Raw genomic sequence first — 9715 nt, 5'->3', positions numbered from 1 at the left:
TTGAACTCACAGACCATGAGATCATGACCTGAGCCAAAGTCAGACACAACCAACTGAGCCATCTAGGTACCCCTCCACTCACTTTTAAAAAGCCTGGCCCTAGAAGAGACACATATCCCTTCTGTCACATTTATTGATGACCACCTGAATGCAAGGAGTCAGAGAAATGGGTCGTGGTGAAAAATGTAGCCTCTGCCTGAATGGCCACAACAACTCCACTAGGGAAGGGAGAGGATGAATTTTTGGTGATCTCCTAACCATTTCTGCCACACAAAATTTCAGACTCCCTATCCTGGATGTGTTTAGGCTTTATTTCGAGACCCACTTATGCTGAAATTGGAATGGCCAAAAAATATTCAGGACCTCATGGTTTGGTTTTATTTTTGTTGTTGTTGTTGTTATTAATATAGATCTTACTCAAATAACAAGGCATCCGCTACTTAGAAAATTACTGTGTTCCTTGTCTAAGATAGATGTTTACTCTATCATGTTCCAAAGACCAAGTATAGAACTTTATGTTTTGATAGTTTAGAAGGAAACCATTAGTAACGATTTTCACAGGTTGCCTATTATCCATTGCCAGTTTGGGGTAACACAACACCCAACATAGTTGTGTTTGTCTCCAAACCCCTGAATTTGCACATGCAATAACTTGCCTACCCAAGTGAAAAAAAAATGGTTGGCCATTTAAAAGCACAGACTTGTGAGTAGGAAGAAGGACCTCACAAAATTGGGGATGCAAATATATAGACTAAAATTGAAAATTGGCCTCAATGACCACAAATAGCAAAAGTGGTTGCTTCTGCAGTCATCTGATAACCTCTTGATCACTAAATACCCCAACTAACTGCCATCCAATCCTTCTACTTCTGCCTTCTCTAAACCTAATGGTAGCCTAGACGCATAAGATATTGGCCCAGAGTTCTGTGCCACCATAGCCCAGGGCTCCCAGACAACCTTGTTTTTACCTCTTTCTTAGCACAGCCACATTCTATCTTGTACCTTAGTGATTTATATACAGCCCTTCTCTTTCCTTCTAGATAATAAGCTCCTTGAAAGCAGGATCCATGTCATGTTCATCTTCCTATTTCCCACAACACATAATCGGTACTTACTATGTATTTGTTAGTGTGAATTAGGTCAAGTTACAGATGAATCTAGGCCCAAATCTGAAACTAAGGCCACATTCAGATGGTGCTTCCACTAATTTAGCTGCTGGACGCCCACGTTGCATTTGCTAGGTTGGGTGCCTTCAGGCTGCTAATTCCCTTCTCACATACCCTCCAATTCTATCTTTTCAACAAAAATGCTGATGTCACTGAATCTTGTTTCTTACAGCTTCACATGCTAGAAGAGGAACTTGAGAAAGCAAGGGAAATCTTTGTCCAGACTTCACCCTTAGGTTCCTTTTTTCCTTTCTTGGTTTCCATTTTGGTCATGTGACAAACACAGGCAAATGTTTTGGAGTTCTCACTATGAGGCTCCTGAAAATGTAGAGAAGCCTCCTAAAACTCTGAAGGCTTCTTTTGTGGTCTCTCCTTACCCTTACATTCAGAAGCCAGAAAGGTCATCCTGTTTCCTTTGACTTTTTAGAAAATTAGAATCTAAACCCAGACAGACCTTTCAGACTTCTCTACTGTGAGACTTTACACATCTCACTAGTATCTGTGAAGAAACCAGAATCCTACCTTACAACAAAGGAAGAGGAAGGAACCATAGGAAGTAGATATGACGTGATGGAAAGAACGACCTAAGCAGGAACGAGATGACTTTGGGTTTGATCTTTGGCTCTTTTCCTTTTCACCTTGCTGACCCTGGACAAACCAGGTCACCCCTCTGGATCTCACTCCTCAATATATAATGAGAAAGCTCATTAGGGCACCTCAACAGTCCTTTCTGGGCTAGGAAGTTGGAGTCACTCATTAGGCAGGCGATGGCCATTGTACTGGACCCAGCATCTTAGGCCACCAGGGGTGTGGTTTTCAATCCAAGCACCTGCCCTCTGCTTTCTTGCATGTTAGCTGCCAACCCATCACCTGGGCCAGATATAAAATCTTATCCAACAAATTAAATGACATTTCTCCCATTTCCCATTTAGAAGAAGTACAGAAATCCACATCCCAACCCAATAAAAACAGATTTCTATTTTTTAAAAAATGTGACTAGAAGAACAATACTTTCCCAGCACCACCACCTGATAATATATCTCCAGGTGTTTATTCTAGATGGGACGATAACAAGGCCTGAACTTCCTCTCTTCCGTGTAGAGCCCAGTAAAGTAGATAATGTTCCTAAGTAAAGAAAAAGCTTGAAAGCTGTGATTTCTGAGCTCTAGTGGGAGCAGGGGGTTCTGTTGTTTGGCAAGATGTTCTAGTGAGCTTCTCATGGTAGGAGTTAGGGCATTATCTGGTGACAGGAAAAAGGAACTGAAAGTGTGTTCTGCATGAAAAATGTAAAATTCTATCTCCCTTGTGGGCACAGGGATTTGGGCATTTATGTTGTATTTAGAAGGGAAAAAAGTTGGGCGGGGGAGGGGGGTCTTGCTCTTAATTTGAATTTAGTCTACTTAGTCTTAGAATTGTTGCTTTTTCTTCATGGGCACCTGCACACGTGTATGTGTTTGTGGTGTGTGTGTGTGTGTGTGTTGTGGGAAGGAGGAGAGTAAAGGAGAGATGTTCTCCTATTCACCCACCCAGAACAGAGCCTGCAGGAAGAATAGGAAACTTTTGCACATCCCAGCAGTGAGGAAACTGTAGAGAGGACCTTTCCTGGAGGGCTAGAGCCTGCTATTAACTGTCCTACTGAAGTTCCCATGGGGCTGTTCTTAACTAAATAACTCAGACCTTGGGAAATGGTGTTGTGGCACCGTTAGACTACCTCCTCAGACAAACAGAAGCATCTGGTACTCAGTTTAAATAGAATTTCCCCGGCGTGCCTGGGTGGCTCGGCTCAGGTCACAATCTCACAGTTTGTGGGTTTAAGCCCCGCATCAGGCTCTGTGCTGACCCCTTGCTCAGAGCCTGGAGCCTGCTTCAGATTCTGTGTTTCCTTCTCTCTCTGCCCCTCCCCTGCTCACGCTTTGTCTCACTCTGTTTCTCAAAAATAAATAAATGTAAAAAAATTTTTTTAAGTAAATAAATAAATAAATAGAATTTCCCCCTTTAGCAGTTAGTTTCATCCCTGAGTCCAGTTGGCAGAGAACTAAGAAGGAAAACATAGGGTTCTAGATTTCTTAGGTGGCTTTACCATTCCTCTTTCCTGCTCACACTTTTTAGACCTGAGGGGTAGAAATGGGAAGGGGTTTTCTTAAAAAGAGAGTCAGGGGAAAGCTGGACTGGACATATGCACTAGAAAAATTGAAGAATGGGCCCCTCTCAGAAAGAAGAGACAAGAAGAGTCTTTGAAACACTAGAGCAAGGTTAAGAACTGAAGTGTGCCTACAAAGAAAATTTATGGACAGTTTAAATTGCTTTAATGATTTTACTTTGCTCTGCCAGAAGATGTGTTTTCAGCAGGGATGGTAACACCCCAAGGGGGTAAAATTGGTCTTTGGAGGATGAAAAAATTTTTAGATATTACAGTGGTTTGTAGCTCTCCAAAAGGCTGTGGTGAATAAACAGGTATACAGTGTATCATGGTGTTTAAATATTATGGGCAGGAATGAGGGATGGGGTGGGGTGTGAGTTGGAGAAAAAAAGGTCCAGAAGGTCTCCTTGGTGGGGGGGTGCCTGGGTGGCTCAGTTGTTTAAGCATCCAACTTTGGCTCAAGTCATGATCTTGCAGTTTATGGGTTTGAGCCCTGCATGGGGCTTGCTGCTGTTAGCACAGAGCCTGGAGCCTGCTTCGGATCTTCTGTCCCCCTCTCTCTCTGAGAGAGGGACATTAAAAAAAATTTTTTTAAGTCTCCTTAAGGGGGTGATAATAAAAAAAATGCTAAGGAACAGAGTACTAGAACTCAGCTTCAGTTTCACATTACCCACTTCTGTTCATAATTCCGTCTAGTTACAGTAAAACCTTGGATTGTGAGTAACTTGTTCTATAAGTGTTCCACCAGACGAGCAAACATTTCTTATAAATTTTAACTTGATAAACGAGCGATGTCTTGCAATACGAGTAGTACGCAATGCCCAACGTCACACTGAGCCAATGGTTCTTGAAATTTGCTTTGATATACAAGTGCTTTGGATTACTAGCATGTTTCCAGAATGAATTATGCTTGCAAACCAAGGTTTTACTGTATTTCTATCTTTCCATTAAACACGCAAATCTCAGGGCACCTGGGTGGCTCAGTCAGTTAAGCATCCAACTTCGGCTCAGGTCATGATCTCATGGTTCATGGGATCGAGCCCCACGTTGGGCTCTGTGCTGACAGCTCAGAGCCTGGAGCCTGCTTCAGATTCTGTGTCTCCCTCTCTCTCTGCCCCTCCCCCACTCATGCTCCGTTTCTCTCTGTCTCAAAAATAAATAAATATTAAAAAAAATAAAAAACAAACAAACACACAAACCTTGTATTAAAGGGGATGTGGGGAAGTTAAACCTTCTTCCCATGGGCTCCCAGCAGTGGCCACGAAGAGGAAGCAGCTAGAGGCCAGGGATCCCACTGGGGATATGCAGTGATGGAAGCAATGGCCCAAAGCAGAGATAAAGGCTGGGGGTAGGGAGGAGAGAATGCTAGGGCAAAATTCAGGAGCTGACAGAAGGCCAATTTCCTCCGTGGTTCTCAAAGTATGGTCCCAGGATGGGCAACATCAACAATCACTGGCAACTTGTTAGAAATGTAAATTCTCAGTCCCATTCTACACCCACTAATCAGAAACTCTGGGGGTGGAGCCCAGCCATCTGTTTTAACAAGCCCTCCAGGTGAGTCTAAAGTGAGTCAAATTTAAGAGGCACTGAGCTAGAAGCTGGTGACCCAAGGGAGTGGGGAGTCATCCTTTGGTGATAGAAGGAGATAGAAAGTGGGAGTTCAGTAAATGAAGATGTTCTACTTTCTAGTTTTTAGTCATCTTTTAAAAATTTCCTTTAGATCTGACTAATATAAACATTGCTCATTTTCACTGGCAAGGGAAACAACCCTGCAGTCATATTTGCTGAGTATAAAATGAAGGGAAGTCCACACCAAGCTGGCTAATTAAGGCCACGTAAGTAATAGAGGCAGGCAAGTCAAGCACAATAAACCTCAGACTCTGCTGGTTTTTTCTGTCACTTCACTGATCACCTAAACCAAATAATCCACAATCATTTCTTTGGTTTTTGCTCTGTAGACATTGACAAAATGCTCATAAAGTGTTCCTAATTTATAGCGGAAAGATTAAGTGATTTGCTCAAATCCTTACATGGGGAAGCTAAGTTGCCTATTCAGGATCACACCATCACTGATAGGCAAGATCCAGCCTCCAAGATTCTGATTCTAAACTTGCAAGTTCAAGTTTTTTTCTTTCCCTTTTAATTCTTTCCTTCTTTATTAACTATAGCAATTTAACGTATAACTTTAATTTGTTCCATTTATGAAGCATTCACATTATTTGTCCAGAAAACAAATTACCTATTTAATAAGAGGTAAACTAAGGTTGAACTCAAACGGTTTGGTAACAACTCCACTTCAATTTAGCCAGTTCCGTTTCTTAGGCCACTGCCCATTGTATGAGCTTACAAAACTCTGCATTAAAATCCAGATTCCCAAGGATGCTTTTTTTCAGAGTTAATTTCTATCAGGGACCTACTAATCATAGACTGATTATAGAAGAAACCCTATAGAATAATGACCTTCCTGTCATTCAAGTATTAGTCCCTCCCTCAGGTTACACTATGGATTTTTTCTTCTTGACCCAAACTAGTTGAGTCTATAAAAATTTGTTTGGTGTGATTAATGTTGAGGATATAATAATTATGCCTCTGCGTTATTCATGGTTTTCATTTAAAATGACCTTGTATCAAGCGTTTTGATTCCTGTGGTAAGAGATAGTGAAAAGTAACCTAAAAGGTTATTGGGTACCCCCTCGCTGTAGGATTTAAATTGACATTTACACCCCAGGATTTTTTTACATTTTTTTCCCCTTTCTCCTACTGGGCCAGGTGACGTGACACTTATACACTTATATTTCACAATAACTTATCTCCTGTGTTTCTCAAAGGCATGTCCTGGCCTAGATCACACATTAATTTTCAGATCTGTGTAGTTATTTGAAAGCTCACAGCATCTTTCTTCTTCCCATGAGCTTTTTAATCAGATCCTCTTGTACACTGGTACAGAGGTCTGCCTCAAGCCAGCACTCGCTCCCAAATCCCGGATGCAGACTGACCCAGGACCTAATGAGAATGTATTCCTGCAGGAGAAAAGGACTCTCTCAAGATGTGTACTGTCTCCTTTGTCAAGTTCTTCAATTGCCTTTTTTTTTTTTTGAGCAAGTGAGACCGTGAGCCACTAAATGTCCTATTATGTTATCAAATTGGTGTAGACGTTAAGGAAAGCCTATTGTTTCATTCTTTTTGTTATTTGTAACATTGAATTAGCCAAATAATTCAGGCTTAATGGCAGGTGTAATCCTTCTTAAGGACATTTCTTAAGGATCACCACCCTTAAAGTTTACCTGATTTTATTCGAACTACGAAGGGATACCCAGGGGAACTTCTATATTCCCAGGGCACGAACTGTAGATAAACGAATGAAACCACATCATAAAAGCAAGCCTGAGCTGCAGATAACAAGACCTAATGTTTTTTGACCGTTTTGGGTTTTGGCCAGGTGCAAACCTATATGTTTTCCATGTATTAATTTGCACTTCTTAACAACCTGATGACATAGGTACTCTCATTATCCCCACTTTACAAATGAGGATAGTGAAGCCCAGAAAGGTTAACTTACAACACGTCACACTCTGGCGAGTGGCCAAGCCGGTTCACAAGAGCTCCCCTTCCCTCGCTGTTACTGCACTGCCTCCCACTAGCCCTCCTTCCTACCCCCACCCCATGCATTTTATACTGTGGGGTTAGCCTGGAGCCCTGGTTGCCTTCAAGCTCCTTTGTCTCCCCAGATCCTGTGTTCCCGGTAGCCACATCCCTGCCCCTGGCTGGAGTCACACAGAAAGCCTCAACATCTGACACGCATTGGTCATGCCTCCTCCCTTTGGGGACTAATTTCATGCTGTGCTTAGTGATGCATACAAGAGCATTATCTCCTGCTGCAAGCAGCAGCCCCTAGGGTATAATGTACTCTGCCCTTGGCTAAACTTGGGGAAACCAAGGCACACTAACAGTGCAGGAGTAACTTAATTCCTCAAATGTTTTTCAGATGAGACAAGGACAAGATGGATATATTTGGACTTGTGTTCCAGTCTGGTGGCTGATCTATCACACTGCCCCTCCCCTCAAGCCTTCCTCCCTCAAGGACCTCTTGGTGGGGTGTTGCCCAGCCCACACCCAAGCCAAAGCACACTGACAGAGCACTGCCAGGACACCGAGCACCATTTCTAGTAAACACAAGTGACCGCTGCGACTTCCTCTTTCCCCTTATGTGAATACCCACGGATATAGGATATCTGACCTGTGTGTCCTACCTTGAGGACCCCGCAGTATCAATTGTCATTAGCTTCCAAAGCCTACAGGATAAGAGAGAAAAGAGCCTGTCCACGAACAGTAAACATACTGTCCTCCTCTGCTCCGCACCCCACCAAATACTTGTGTCAAAAGCAACAGGAGGCAGCAATTGTTCTACTCAGCATGTGTCCACTTGAGACCATCTTGGGGTCTGCCTTATCTCTGCCAAAGCCAAATCCATGGAGAGTTTTAAGATGAGTCAATGCTAGAGCAGGTTTATCTTGGACCATATTGAGGCTATTATCCCAAACTTATTTGAGGATGTTTACTGTAATATTCAGGAGTTTGGGAGCCTGCTTAGGGGAAGCTTTAACTGTAAGAGGAAGCACAAAGCCAGGCTCCTGGTAGAGCTGAACTGTGGCATAAATAATTTCTCTTCATTCCACAGTCAACACAGATTGATGGTGTCTGCCAGGTGCCAGGCCCTGAGCATGCAGTGGTAAGTGCCACAGACAAAGGTGCCTGTCCTGGTGAGACTTTACAACGGCTTCTTCTGGGAGATTCTTGGACACCAACTATTTACTTTCAAAAGACTCAGTGGGATTTATTTTAATTTAAGAAATACTCATGACAGCCGTTCGGGGGCAACTTTTCCAAACATGCTGTAACAAAATTGGCAATTTTAGCTAAATCACACCCTGTTCTTCAGACACTTGACTCAGATTTTTCTTTACTATGGTAAATCTGTGTTCAGCATGTGGAAATTTGTAGGGACCAGCCATTCCAGCTCAACCTTAAAGACAGGTTTTCAGGCTAGACTGCACTTTCTAGAAGAACAAACCCTTTAAATATTTTATTCAAAGAGGATAGTAACAACAACTTGCAATAGACAACCTGAATATTTTAATGGAAGCCCTAGGCTTTTGTACTGGGAAAACCAATGGAACTAAAAAATTTAAGAAATGCCAGAACTTCTAATAAGAAGGAGAAGAAAACATATACCCTCTTAGAGGTGTGCTAGTGTTTTCCCAAGACTTAATTAAGCACTGGACACTGCCTCAGATTCTGAGTGACTTACTATATTAGGTTTTTTACACCTCATCCTTCATGTTATCCAACAAATGCCTAATCCACGTTCATTATCTATCAAGCACTGTTCTAAACACTTTACTAATATTAACTTTTTAACTTAAGATCTTCCAAATTTTGTAAATTTTATATGTGTTTGATGCTGCTATTTCTTTTTCTTTTTTCTTTTTTCTTTTTTTCCTGAGGGTGGGGGGAGGGGGCAAAGAGAGAGATAGAATCTTAAACAGGCTCTACACCCAGCAGGAATCCTGATGCGAGGCTCGATCTCATGACCATGAGATCGTGACCTGAGCCAAAATCAAGAGTGGGACATTTAACTGACTGAGCCACCCAGGCGCCCCTGATGCTACTGTTTTTGTTGGTGTCTTCTGAAAGTTATGCTTTTAGGTGTATTTTCCTCCCACACCACTAAAATTAGTGTTATCGAAAAGCCTCTGTATATTCTACATGCCTTAAGTAAATGTATTAATTTTCTATAAGATCACTATTCTTATAAGCATTAAAATAAAAATGAATATGGTCTTATGTTCATTCTTCCATTATTAATGGACTGTTCCATCTTCTGCTTTCAAAAATTCCCAATTTTTCGAAGCTGCACATTTCTCCTGTTCTGTTATATATGATTACAGCGTTGATAAGTGATTGAAAGAAGATACATTTCCCTTAAAGTTTTAAGAAAAGCCCCATTCCATGCAAAATTTCCAAACAAAAGTTAATGAAAGAAAGTTAGGTGGCACAATAATTACAAAGAATTCCTCTTTAGAGTCAAAAAGACCCAGGTTCAAGTCTCCAAACCCCAACTCCACCTCTTAATAGTTAGTGTGACCTTAAGCAAGTTACTTAATATTTTAGACCTCAGTTTCCTTATCCACAAAATGAAAATATCAACACTGTCCTCAATGTTACTCTGAGGATTAATTGGAACAATACTTGTATCCTGCTTAATCCAGTGCCATCATACAACAAGCTCTCAATAAGTGATTGCTAGTACTATTACCAACACCTAAGAGTGCCAGCTATATGACAGGCAGTGCTGGGAGGTTTCACATATCCTATCTCATTTAATCCTTCACAATCCTGTGAAGCAAGG

The sequence above is a fragment of the Leopardus geoffroyi genome, chromosome A3 (genome assembly GCF_018350155.1).
Source record: "Leopardus geoffroyi isolate Oge1 chromosome A3, O.geoffroyi_Oge1_pat1.0, whole genome shotgun sequence".
Classification (NCBI taxonomy): Eukaryota; Metazoa; Chordata; class Mammalia; order Carnivora; family Felidae; genus Leopardus; species Leopardus geoffroyi.
The sequence above is the reverse complement of the archived record's forward strand: the minus strand, read 5'-3'. Positions refer to the sequence as shown.